The 14,478-nt window shown below is 31.0% G+C and overlaps 1 protein-coding gene across 2 annotated transcripts in view; it reads left to right on the top strand.

Annotated features, from left to right (window-relative positions):
* The first annotated feature begins 552 nt into the window (after positions 1-552).
* The window catches only part of LOC143245904 (transcription factor Dp-2-like), a 40,871-nt gene continuing 26,945 nt past the window's right edge, over positions 553-14,478 (top strand). The window contains exons 1-3 of one of the 2 annotated variants that reach the window (XM_076492159.1): positions 553-952; positions 8,097-8,206; positions 13,728-13,875. The gene's annotated coding sequence lies outside the window, so the exon portion shown is untranslated. The remainder of the gene's footprint in view (positions 953-8,096; positions 8,207-13,727; positions 13,876-14,478) is intronic. The other variant, XM_076492166.1, reaches the window with a different exon arrangement.

The following is a 14,478-nucleotide window of genomic DNA, read 5'->3' as shown; positions in this document are numbered from 1 at the left end:
CTTGGTTGCACAGGGATTCGAACACGCGACCCCCAGATTGCGAATCGAGTACCCTAACCACCTGGCCCATTTCTAGAGTTTGTCTTTAGGTTGAAGAATACTAGAATGAGTCGCCTATCGGTAAACTGGTAGTACAAAATATGTATATTACAGAACAACAGAATGTCTTTAAAACCTACAATATAAAGTACGATAAATAAATATATATAGCAGACATTTAATATATTTTCAAGAATAATAAAATCATATAAAAGTAATGAATCTCTGTCTTTTTGTTTTGAAAAAAGAAATTGTGCATCACAGAAAAAAATCTATATTTGTTAGTATTGTAATTTTATTTATAAGTATTCGTTTTATTCTCCAAGGATATTTTTTGGTCTTAAGACCTTGCCGGTCTTTGTTCTGTGAAGATGACGCACATGTTATGTCTGTGGCTCTGTTGCTGTCCGTAATACTACAGCTGATCGTCTAACGCGGTAACCTGCATGACCGGATGTTGGGATGTTGTATTTAGTTTCGCGTCACGTGCGTTGCCATTCATTGGCAAGGGACGTGTCCATGTGGAAGGAAGGGAGGGGAAGATAGAATAGTATGTAACGTTTCGCGCGAGATGGTTTTGGTACATGTGTTAGTTTATGAATGTGAGTGCGTGGTAGTGCAGATCGCGCGGGAACTTGTTTTTGAGTGCGCTGAGTGGTTGTTCAGTGACTGCCTTTGTGTAAGAGGCTCGGCATGTCTACGTTATTTTTATGTTGAATATGTAAGTTAGAGGGGTGTACGTATCAACAAGGTCTGGTTGTGTTTGTTTTCCAAGTCAGTAAAGATTTGGCGCGAATGCCCATGTCGAGAAAATCTTTGATTAATGCATGTCCTGAAGTACAGAGACAGTTTCAAGGAACCCAAAAGGGGTTCGAAACTGAAATTAAAGGAAGGTTGGAGCACGTAAGGAAAGGTAAACATATTTATGATCGTCAACCATGTTTTTATACACGGTGTCTTCCCTGGATCCTAGCCCCCGACAATAATTTGTATGGGTTGGTTGTGGAATGTAATTAAAAGTGCAAAACAACTGTACCGTTAGTTTAGCACAACAGCATTATATTTACATATTTTAGGGACTTTAAACGTTTTTTGGCGTTATATGTTTATAAACTTTTTAATAATGAGTTTTATATATTTTTATAGGTATATCTAAACTCGTTTGCCATATACTTTACTGTCAACCATAAAAAGTTGAAATCGCACGAAATATAAATAGGCAATATCATGAAACTTCTACCCTTTGGTTTTAGTATTTGTATTATAAGTACCTGTGTTATTGTCTGTTTTTTAAATATATCAAATTTGACTGATGAATTTGTGTAGTGAGTTATATGTTGCTTGGATTTGATTTTTGAAACTACATTATCTCCATATGATAAAGATCATTATATAAGAATTAATAGATGATGAGAAAGGTGTTGGTTCATAATTAATAGATAATTAGGAATCATATTGTTAGGTGTAGGATCTTCATTATTAGAAAGCTGTATTTGCATGACTAATAAATGTCTTTTTATGTAGGCTGTTAATTGTTGTGACACTGAAGTTTGTGTTAAGTTTTGTTGGAGTGTTTTGTTTTATGCAGGGGATTACATCTGGAAGGTAAATAAGACATTGAGCAATGTTAACTGGCAACCTCCTTCCCAGAAACTAAGAGATAGGAGTGAAAAATTAAAAGATGTTTACATGTTTATTGTGATTATTTGCCAAGTGTGTTACTATGTAAATATTCGTGCCTTACCAACATTTCACTGTTTGTCATGACACTCATCTAAAAATATGCTATCAGGGTGAGTTGCCATTGCTTATGCTTGTACTCTTTAACTTCATCAAGTGTTCCTTATAAGAAATATGTAGGTTTTGTTTTTTTATATACTTGACCAACTTAATTAAGATCAAATAAACATATTTTGGAAAGTTCCAAATGAATAAAATGGTATATATACAACTGTTTGTAGATAACATAAATGATGGCTATTTTCTGAACACGTATTTGCAATACTTTTTTTTTCTTGTACATCAGTATTATTTCCATAAACCATTGTGTTTGCTTGATATATAGAGAGGACATACTCATCACTGTTTTAATCAACTTTAATAAATTTGTTTTGTTTTTGTCTTTTTTTTTCAGCAATAGCTATGTCCAGTAATTTCAAAAGTGTAGATGCTGTATAATAAAGAGAAGAGAACAGAATATTTTTTATTATTATTTATACATTTAAAATTGTAAATAGGTGGTTGGCATGTTTTATGTTCTAGTTATGACATATCACAACTATACATATTAAGTAATTTCAGTGGCAGTCTTGAGTTCATTTTTGTGCAAGTCAGTTAGTAGGTGACCAGTCATATAATCTGATAAGCATATTTTAGTTGTATATATTCAAGTATGTTCTCAGTTAATGAGATAAAATAATCCCAGTTGATAGTAAAATGTTCCCCACAAGATTTTTGAAAAATTTTGGGACATGAAAGGCAATGGTTTAACTGTATGTCAGTCAAACACAAGCCATTGCAGTGTGTTTACAGGTCCCATGAAATGGAAAAAGTGGACCACTGCTGGTAACCCTACAAGACTACTTCAGAACAAATGTTCCAACAGTGTTTCAACATTTCAGATCAGTAACTGAATGGCAAATAAACACTTAGACAGTCAGAAATAAGAATTGTAAGGTTAGCTTTTATGTCACATAATAAATGGTATGCATTCTTCTCACCATTGTCACAAAACAATAATTTCATTGTAAATTTTTGAGGTATGTCTCTTTCATGCATCATATTGCAACTAGACATAAGACAGGTATAAATTTGAAGAGTGGCTGGGACCCTTATTTTATGGAGAAAAAATGTGTGTATGACAGAAGTGGCTAATGATCCATCATTGTTTGTTTTTTTTTTTGTACCAGGCATACTACAAATTCCTGAGTGCAACTTTTTGTCCATAGACAGTTTTGGTTTCCATAATTCCTAAAAGCTAAAGAATCTTTAATTAATCAAAATTAATAATGAGAAATCATAAATGTGGTGCTCTGATTTTTTGATCATTTTCATAAAATTAATCAATTAAGTGTAATTACAATTAATAAATTATTCTCTGTATGATGCTAATTCATGATTATAGGTAACTTATTATATTGGGCTAATTTTCCACTACTACTTCATACTTATAATCATGAATATTCAGGTGCAGGTAACCAAAACTTTCTTTGACTGACTGATCACATTTGTATTCACCACACTCAACTTCTTAGAAGTGTTTATTAAGTGAATGGACAAGCCATTATGTTAACCAGATTTGAACTGGTGAATCTGTAAGAAATGTCTAAAATACTTGACATCACGTGATATAACTTTGGATGATGTTGGTAATCTAGAAGTATGTGGGATGGAGGACTATTACTATAGCAATTCAGTGATTTGTTCAACTCTTTTACTGTGTGACCTTATTAGTGATCATACTTCATATTAACAAATAACTGTACTGAACTGAAAGTACTATCGTACCAAATTAACTTTTCTGAACACGAGTTCAAGTGGCAGATCACATAACTTGCTACGTGATGATTCTATATCGAAATGAATGAATGAAATTCCATTAATAATATGAATGTAAGCAACATTTGTAATGTTTTAATTTGTGTGTTTGGTAGAGGGCACATTACTATAAAGCTCTAATTTGATGCCAACTTTTGTTCTAACACCTTTAAGCATAGATTAGATATGTATATAAATTCCATGAAGCATCAGATTAGTTGTGATAAGAGTTATCAAGCCATTTTATAAAAGTAAGTGGATTAATTGTATATTAGTCCTTGTCATGGAGCTAAAAAGAAAACTTATGAGATCCAAACTATTTGGATACCAGTAGGATAAACACTATAGGGTGCAGTGTAAAATTAAATAGTATATTACATTTAATATCAAGTTTTAACCACAACTCAAACTTCAGTGATCTCATAGTTAGTTACATCCATAGTCCAAGTACAACTGTTAGAGACTTTTAACGTTGTTTATAAACATAAACTACAAAGTGTAAAAGTTTGTAAGGGTGCACTAAGGAGGAAATAAATTGTTTTATTTTCCTAAACTTGACCGAACATTCAGTTATTTTCACCATGCAATTCAAAAGGACCCATTTAGAAAGAATCTTACAACTCTTGGGACCAGGTGTGGAGATTTATTTTGGTGTAAGTATAATAGAACATGAAACATGTTTGAGATAAAATTCCAGCTTTTGAAGATGATGACCATGTGGTCAAGCTGTGAGATTAAAACATTAGTTGAAATGCTAAAATTATTAAGACAAGGTCAGGAAGAAAGAGATAAAAAAATAGTAGAAGATCAAGAAATATGATGAAGAAAATTAAAAAAAAGAAATAGAAAAATAAAAGGACATGAAAAAGACATTTACAGAAGATTAAAGGAAGTTCTAGAAATGAAGGAGTCAAAAATTCAAAGAACTAGAAGAGTGGGACAGAACATTAGAAAAATATGACAGGAATTTAAAAGAAAGAAACTTACTCTTTGAAAGATGATTAAATTCTAGAGTAAATATGATTGAAGACTAGGTTGGTAAAGTTATAGAGGATGCACACAGCTATGATAACCATTTGAAAGAAATGCAGCAAGATGTCAATAAGGTAATAAGAACATCAGTGATAGAATAAAATATCTGGAAAAGGAATTATTAAATGGAGATATGTAACCAGTCACACCTCTTTCTGCTTTGGTTCAAGAGTTTCCACCTAAAACACCATTTACTACAAAATATGGAATAAGAGAACTTAATTGGTCTACCCCTATTGCTACTATTGTTATATCAGCCTTATGGACTGCTTCAGCCATTACACTATCAAATAAACTTCTAGAATTTAACTGGTCAGTTGAAAATTTATTAATAGACTCTGATGGAAAAGTTCTATAAGGAGTGTACCAGTATCAGTTTTGAAATCATTTCCAGAGTGAATGAGTAGAATAGTAAACAACAAGATTTTAATTGAGCTGTTGATGTTAAAGGTACACCTTTGATAACATTAAGTAACCTTCCAGCTGAAAATTATATTTGCATTGGTAGCTGCCTTATCTAACAGGTTTGGAGTGATATGAAGGAAAGAAAATGTCTTAGCTAAACTTGTAGAAGAATTGAAAATGCTTGCCCTATTATCTTACATGAGCAGTCCATATGAAATAGTGTATCTGTTGCACATGACCAATTCATAGATGTCATAACAGACAAGTGTATGAGGGTTAGGCTAAAGCAAAGTAGGTGTAACTTTTTAAAGCAAGCTCTGCAGTTGGTAGTGTAACTAAAGTCCATCTTAGAGTTATGGAATTGTCATATCAAGTAGTAAAACATCAACTGAGAGTATTAGACAACTATTTACAGAGTGTAGAAAATAGACCATGAGATGGTAGATTTTTCAAGTGTAATTTGAAAGGACATATTGCCAGGAATTGTAGACAAAAGCATGTAAGAAATAACAATAGCTCCAAAGGATATCAGTAACTTTTATACATGTTGGAAAAATGGCCACCACACATGAAGTTGCAAGGAATCAACAACTATTAATACTTCAAGAAAGCAAAGTACCATCACAGGTATCAACAAGATGTTGGGAAACAGGAATGAGCAGAAGTTGTGCGATGAACTTTAACTGAGAATATTGCACCTACTCCAAGTTAGAAAATATCATTGTATGAGGAATACAAGCTATGGGATTATTGATCAAAATCTTGAAATAAGTTGATTGACACTGGTTTTGATTTATTAATGAAAGGTGAGAAACTGCCTCCAAAGATGAAGAAAGAAGAGGGGTTGATTTGAGCAGTAGGTGGAAACAATGTTCTACTAAAAGGAAAGTTATCTTCACTTTGATAGCTTTTCTGCACTTCATTGATTTGTGAGTAATTGATATTAAGGAGGAATGCATATTGGGAACTGACTTCCTGCAGAGGCATGGGTGCTAGGTTAAATTAATTTCAAATAGTTTCACATTATGTCACTAAAATATTTCTGTTTACTACATGGCTATTTATACATCAGAGGTTAAACTTCTAGTGAGAACAGAGAGTTGTCATCATACCACCAAGTAGTGAAATACACATACCAGGAGTTATTAGGAATACACCTACTTTTAATGACTGGGGTATATTAGAACCAGACATTCCAGCATGTCCTGAGAGTTAGGTGGTTCAAAGAGGTTTCATGGATATGTATGAAGAATAAAGCTGTTATACCTGACTTTATCCAGGAAAGACTTAGATCAGCATGTGGTAATATGGAATACTGCTATTATATACTTATAAAACTGGATTTTTTCAAGGTGATATGGTATGGTTAAACAGTTCTCATTGCAAGAGAGAAAAAAAACTTCAAAGTAGGTTTTTTGGAAGGACCATTTATCATATTGAAAAGAATCATTGATGTGGACTATAGAATTCAAATGGATTGGTGGCTCATGTCAAAAGTCACCCATTGCAAGCATATTTGGGAGTATGAATTATATCAATTTGAGAATGGCCAATTTATTAACTCCAGCAACACATTTATGAGCAGAAATTTGGTTTGCTGAGGAACTCAGAGTTTCTGTAAAGACCACTTCCAGAGAACCAACAAGAATGAAACTGTTCGTAGATTCACCAAACAATTTACTTAAACTCTCTCCCAATTCTCGAGCTACAGGATAGCCAGTGGCGATAAGGGTCAAGGGTGTACTATGGAGTTTGGAAAATACACTGTGAAAAATGACTTGGTGAATGGATGTTTCAGTGCATACTTTTCACCTCTTTACTTTATACAATCTTCAGTATTTTGAAGTCACTGAAAATGCAGAAGTTATTTAATTGATTATTGTTACAATATTTCTATGGATTTTGATGTTACAATTAGTATTTAATTAATAGAATGTAACTAAACCTGGGTGTGGCTCACCATGCTTTATAATGTTGCTTAACATCAAATGGCTTTTGTACTGATGTGTTATCATTCTTTATTTTTGATTTTTACTTTGCGTTAAGTGTGAATATGGTATTACATTTGTGGCTTTGACAAATATTTATTTTTAATATTTCATATCAAATACCATAAAAATTCCTTGTACAGACTGTAGACAAGATAATGTGAGACTATTAATTTAAGTAAAACTTTAGCCTAAAACTTTCAATAGGAAAACATTTTAAGATGATTGATGAAACTACAAATAGGATGGTATATGAAATTTTTACAAGTACAGACAGAGATATAGTGTCATTAATGCCTAACAGTTTTATACCACTAAGTGTGCCAGTATTCATGAATTTAGTCTGATAAGCTTTTCTTCTGTAGTTTGTTATTTCAAGCTATCTAGGAAACTGCTGGTTATGGCAACTAGACTGATAGATAAGTGTTCAAAGTGTATTGATGAATGTAAAATGGGATCTTACAGTGGTTTGGGTTGTCTTATTTATTTCTAATTATACTGTGTGACCATATGAGAACTCTTGAGTGTTTGAATGCTAAAGCATTCATGTCCCAACTGATTGATTTTACTTTTGAATTCATTGTCATCCAAATTCTGACTGAATTTCATTAAAACTGTCATATTTTCTAAAGAAAATTATTTATATACTACTATTTGTTTAGATACTGCTGTACTAGGAAACTGACTCTTCTACTAAGTAAAAATCAGAATATGCAAAATAAGTTTCAATACTGAAAAGTGTAAAGCAGTGCACTCAGACAATGGGAGTTTGGAAAATCCTTGATTTTTACATGAGAGAACTGATTGTTGATATAAGGTTAAAGCTTTCAAGAATATTTTAATTATAAATAAAGTATGAAATGGAACTGTGGGTCCTTATACTTTATTAATAACTTTAAAATTTAATTTTCCTTAAAGACACTGATAACTTGGATTTAAGTAAACCTGTGTTTAATATGGGATAGTGCACTGTACTTATACAGCACTAAACCAAGGTTTCCAGTTATCATGTGGCAATAGATTAATTGTGTAACAGGTTATAAGATGCATCAAAAGTAATATTTTGAAAACTTCATGATGGCAACTTTCTTTCAGCTGTTCCAACTCAGTTAATCACTGTGCCCATAACAAGTGTCAGCTCTCCAAGCAAAATGTCACAATTTAAAGCTGAACCGACACCATTGCCAAAAAACATGTCACCAATGGTGAGTTCATTGAGATACATTTTCAGAAACTGCTTTAGTATTCATTCTGTTATGTCACATAGCTGAAGAAACTAGGTTAGTGTTTATATTGTTTAAGTGGCATGTTCACAAAATATCTGAGTAAATTCTTTACAAATTAATCCAATATTTTATCTGATATATTCCTAAGGAAAAAACACTAGTATATTAAATGTTTTACAACAGGTGCACCAACTTTAGTAAAGTTAATGAAAATTGATGCAAAAGAGACAATAAACTACTTTATTCTTATGATATAGTAAGGTTATTTTAGTGAATTATTAATCATGTTTTCTCTTTACTAACACTATATTTTTCATAATTCATATTCTTAATGCATAAGGAGGGACCAGCATGGCTCAGTGACTTCATGTATTGAAGTTGTAGCTGAGTAATTGAGAGTTGTTAGTTAGCTTATATTGTGCTGTTGTGTTTTTGAACATAACAACAACAATTGTTTAGTTTACTTGTTTGTTTGGTGGACACCAACTGTTATCTTGGGGTTGAAACCTTCAGTGGAGTGATATTTTATGGAAAGGGTGGAAGGATGTGTCACCATCCTCATCACTTATGCCAGTTAATTTACAGCTCAGCACTGAATCTTTTGTGCTATTACAGCATGGGAGCAATTTAACATTTTTGAGAATAATACATAACATGAAAAAGAAAACTCAATAGATGTTATAATATATAACATGAAAAAAAAACAACTCAATAGATGCTATAATACATAATAAGAAAAAGAAAACTCAATAGATGTTATAATACATAATAAGAAAAAGAAAACTCAATAGATGTTATAATATATAACATGAAAAAGAAAACTCAATAAATTCTTTGGTTGTTTTGTAGGGTTTTGGAATTGTTCTAAATTTAATGTTTTGACATATTTGATATTATTTATTGTTTTACAAGAAATTTAAGCTGAGTTTAACTGTATTGTTGCAGTACTATATCCAAAAATTAAGAAGTTATGAATTTAATACATTAAACAGTAAAAGTGATAGTACTTTTAATGATTTTTCTTTTTTTAGATTATTGTTGTTGTTTTTTTTCCACTAGTTAGCAGGATGTATGTTTTATCAGATATTACTTAATGTGTTTATAGAGAGGGAGGGAGGATTGTTTATAAATTCCAGGATACCAGATAAGTATAGAGGTAGAACATTATTGATTTCCAAACACATTGAGTTTATGTAGCAAGAAACTTAATCTGATTAAGATGTTACTTTTAGATATATAGGAATAATGTTTGATGCTAATTATTTAAGCATATGGTACAGGGCATTTTTGTTATCACCATTTTTTAATGTTGCTATTTTGAGTACTGTGATAAATAAGGCTGCCAATATGTATTCTAAATTCCTCTACAAATAGGTCTTGTCTGTTTCCTGCCATTCCTACATCTTCTGATGTTTGCTGGCTCAAGTAGCTATCAGTTCCTGAATATGTGTAATGTACATGTTAACAGTTTTAGTCAAATAAATTTCTCGGTGGTCTGAGTTTTGTTCCTTTAATTGTATCATATAATACATGTCTGTGTAATTTTTTTTTTATGATTTAATTTACAGATTGTGTTTCGTAACTAATGCAAAAATTCCAAACTACTGATCCTGACATTTTTGTATGGTTTGTGGTTCTGTCTTATTAGATATGACATATTTCTTGTAAAAATATGAAATACTGTGAAATAAGAAGATAAACACTAAATTGTGTTTACAACAGAAAGATAAGGGAAAACTAGAAATATCTAAAATGCAGTTCACATTGACTAAAAACAAAAATTAAAATGTTATCATAGTTGTGGAAATTCACTTTCACAAAAATTTAACATTTAACTAATTTAAAAGACAAACAACCTGTAAACAAGGTAAAAAGTGTTTCAGGGACTTAAGGAATGTAAACAAGGCATATGCTAAAAAAATACAAATAATATGAAAATCTCATGACCATAACCTTCCATATGCGTGCTATCCACCCTGCTATCCACCCTCTAGGTGACACATCAGATAGATTAATTTGGCTAGTGTAATTGATATTTTGAACTTTAAAGACACAGGCAAATCTGTACGTGATGGGCTAGGTATCCAAACTGTGGTACTTTGTGTGGTGTAAAATGTTGTTCTTTACAAAAAGGGAATTAAAGCATATTTTGGTAATGTCTTAGCTTATTTTGCAGAAGTGCCACAAACTAAATGGTGGTTAAGTGTTCACACACTTAGAGGTAGATTTTCACATGGGTACAAACATTCATCAGTTTTTAAGATAAAGAGCCATGTGATTTAACTGTTTGCTAATCATAAGAAGCAGCAGCAAATAGCTTTGATCAATACTGCCAAATGAAGCTTGAACTACTGGCATGTAGATACAAGGAGTTAGATGTTGAGATGTCACCAAGGTATACAAGGATGCACTGCTCAACTGTTTTATAGAATCATTAGAAAACTGACATTTCAAGGCAATCATTCATTCAAAAGCACACCCACTCAACACTGAAGAACCATTTTAAACAGAAAAGCAAATCCAGTCAAATGTCTCATTACATCAAAATCATATCTTGCACAAAGCAATTGGTAAAATTCCTATTGTAGAGTTTTAATGTGTATGTAATCTATATATATTTTATCAACATAGTTTATTATTAGACTGCAGGTACTAATAAAGTTCTTATTACATTTTGACACAAAGATATAATTTTCAATTTTTTTGCTTAAATTAGTATTGATATGCACATTTTGAACACGAGGTAACGTATAATGCCTCATTACTTTTAAATATACTTTAATCAATGTTTACTTCTCTATTTAATGCCTTCTGGTCATGAATATTGCTTTGGAAAATGATGATCTTATTTAGAGAAGCTCATGTTGGTAAAATGATCTCCATCTTTAAAAGATTCATCAGAAATTTTATTGTACAGACTTATAATTGATATAAACATTATAGATTCAAGTAAAATAGGGCATAATTAATTTTTAGAGGTCGATCAAAATGTTAAAAAAAGGTGTCTTTTCTCATGAATTGGCAATTAAATTGTTTTTTTTTCTTATTTGATTTATTAACAAAGTAACTTTCCAGTATGCTTAAAAATGTGGATAATTCAGGTGTTTGAAAAGGAAGTCAAAAACTTGAAAAAAATTATCCTATTTTTATTTAGGATTTACAATCTGTGCTGCTTAACTATGTTATTTTATATGCAGAAAATGATCTAATTCATTATGTTTGGTAATAAGTTTGACCAAATGCTTTTTTATATAGATAAAATGCATCATTTTATTGTTAACCATCAAGTTTCGAAATTCTAATATGAAGATATTATTCTGTAGTACCACTATCATATATTAAAATTAGTATGTTTGAAGTTTTTTTTTTTACCCTTTATAACCAGAATCTGCTCTGTTTAACTTTGTGGTACAGCAGAAGTTCAGTTTAAATGATTGATTTGGGATAAGCAAGATGTGCTTGGGTGAACTATATGTGTACTTCTATATGCAGATAATACATATCAACAACTATGGGAAGCTGTTAATCTTGTTTTAGTCTTCTTACACAGACAAGCATATGTGGAGCAAGGGTTCTTTGTAAGTGATATCATGGTACCAAACATGAATAATGAATCTAGTTGTTCAGTATATGGTTTATGATACTTTGATATCTCAAGGCATTGAAGTTTATGAAATGAGGTTGATGAATGATTACTCAAGTCATACAGTCAAGCACATACCAGGTATCAGCACATGCTTATGAATCAAAAAACAGCAGCCAAAAAAGACAAATCTAAATGAGAGGTAGAAAAAAAGTTAGGAAGAATTCATAAAGAGAAAAAGACTGTGCTTCATCTTCCAGCATTTTAATCATGTTTTAATAACTCAAATTTGCACAACAGGACCTGAAAACTGAGGACAGCAAGGAAAGTAGAAAAAAGTTAGTAAAGCCAAAAACATCAAGGACAAAGCTGATGTTATATAGTTAAGGTTGACATCTTAAAGCAAACAGAATAGTTTTTGGGCATTATTAGTTTGTATATCAGTCTTTGAGTTTCTGCAAGCTAAACTGCTTCATATCTCATTTGATTGTGTTGGTGCTTTTAGTACGTGTCTTGTTTGTTAAATTATTAAACGTGTTAACATTCTATTTGTTTTTTAAATGCATGTTGGTTATTCAACCAGCTTTCTTGTGATTGACTATAATTATCTTATATGCCATAAAGCATATTCATTGATTAGTTTTATATTTTTGCACTTAATTATCAGTATGTCAGATATGTTTTAAATCATGCAAATGGACAGATTTTTTAGATGAACTAGGTTTTTCATTTTAAATGTATGTTGTGTGCAAGTCAAATTGTTTCAAAGCTTGTTTGATTTTGTTGGTGTTTGTAGCACGTACCTTGATTTTTATTTTGTACTCTGAGCTAATATTCTGTCCACTATTTTTAAATGCAAGTTTATTGATTGTTTGGCTTTGGTTGTGGTGAACTCATATGCAAAAGTTGATTAGTTCAATGTTTTTATGCTTAATTTTTGAGTATTTTAATTGTGTTTTAGAGCTTGCTGATAAACCCATTTTTCATATGAATGAGGTTTCAGACAACAAGTTTATTATTTTTCTCATAACAGGCTGGAAAAGTGTATCATAAACTTAAATGCTGTGATACATTCCAATCTGTCATCTATTTGGTTATGTTTAAAGCATTTAGCTTGTAATTTGTAAATGTGTGGGCTTTATAAATCTAAAAATTCGACATGTAATACTAATATCTTATGTAGTTGTTGTTATGCATTTAATTTTCATGCACTTCTATTAGTCTCTTACTAAAGGAAACAAAAGATATTTTAAGAAATTATTATAAGTCCCATTTTTGTGTCATGGTGGAGATGGTGCAGCTATGAGGGGTAGTTGGAGGCTGCAATAATATATATATATATATATAATCTAAGTTCATTACACACATATATATACTTGCATTATTGTATAATGCGATCAAGAAAAAAATACAGGAAAAACAGGGAAAATACATGGAATTTGAAAACAAAAACTTAGTGCACACCCTGATAATTAGGAATAAAAGCTCAGATATCAGTATATCATACAATTTTGCAAGTTTGGGAAGTTCTGGGAAAAATTAATGCTGGGATGTGGTCACTCTGCTTGTATATATAGCAGTAAAATGCTACAGGTTACAGATGGTAGAAAAAACTTGAGTGGATGACGTGGTGAGTTAGCTAAAGTAAACACAATGTAATTTTTGGAAGTATATGGGACTGAAACTTGTGAGTACTAATTTTAGACTAATTCTTAATTATATGAGCCTTTAATCTGATATCAACACACAAAGTATTTAAAGCTAAATTTAAGATATTTATTTGTATTTACATGGATTTTATTAAATAAATAGGATGATGGTTGGTTTTATTTTCACTAGAAGAATGTTTTTTTTGATAATGTTAAATCTGTAAATTACATAACTTGTTTAATTATATTCAAATATATATACATACAGATATTAAGCACACCTCAGCGCACCAGTGTACATGTTATCAGTGCCAGTCCCAGAACACCTCAACATAACATACCAAACATGATGGAACATGGAGGCCACTGGTCAGGTAAAGACCACCTGAACTATCCCCATCAGACTTTTCTGAGAGGTAACAAGTTAAATATTGAAAGAGTGTATGTCATATATATTTAAAAACATTTTTAAATATATATTTTTCTCTACAAGTGGGTTTTCTTGTCATCACGGATTAATGTACGTCTTAAACAATAGTCTTTCTTATGTAAGACAGTGTGATTTTTATCTGAACGTAATTGGTCATTTAATGCAGTAGCAGGAATGTTGTGTTTGATTGAGGCACTATACAACTTCATCATGTATGATATCCACTAATTTATATTAGAAGTGCTTTGAATGAACATGTTTTTTAAATTTTGAAAATTTTTACACGCTAATTTATATTCATCAGTAATATTTACTCTAAATGTATTGTATTTTGATATATCCATATTTACTTTATCATGAATAAATTAATATTTTATTATTTCATTTTGAGACTGAGTAATTAATTTTTTATCCCTCAGAATGAAATAATTTGTGTTATTACAAACCTACTTGTGTGAAAAAAAGACATTACCATCAAGCAGAGAAATTCACAGTATAATAAAATATAAATAAATCTTAATAATCAGTAATAAATCTTAATAACACAAAAATGGTTGATGATATATTCAAAAGATTTACTTTATGTTTT

Source organism: Tachypleus tridentatus, chromosome 1 (assembly GCF_004210375.1).
Source record: "Tachypleus tridentatus isolate NWPU-2018 chromosome 1, ASM421037v1, whole genome shotgun sequence".
Taxonomy (NCBI): domain Eukaryota; kingdom Metazoa; phylum Arthropoda; class Merostomata; order Xiphosura; family Limulidae; genus Tachypleus; species Tachypleus tridentatus.
The sequence above is the reverse complement of the archived record's forward strand: the minus strand, read 5'-3'. Positions and strand labels throughout refer to the sequence as shown.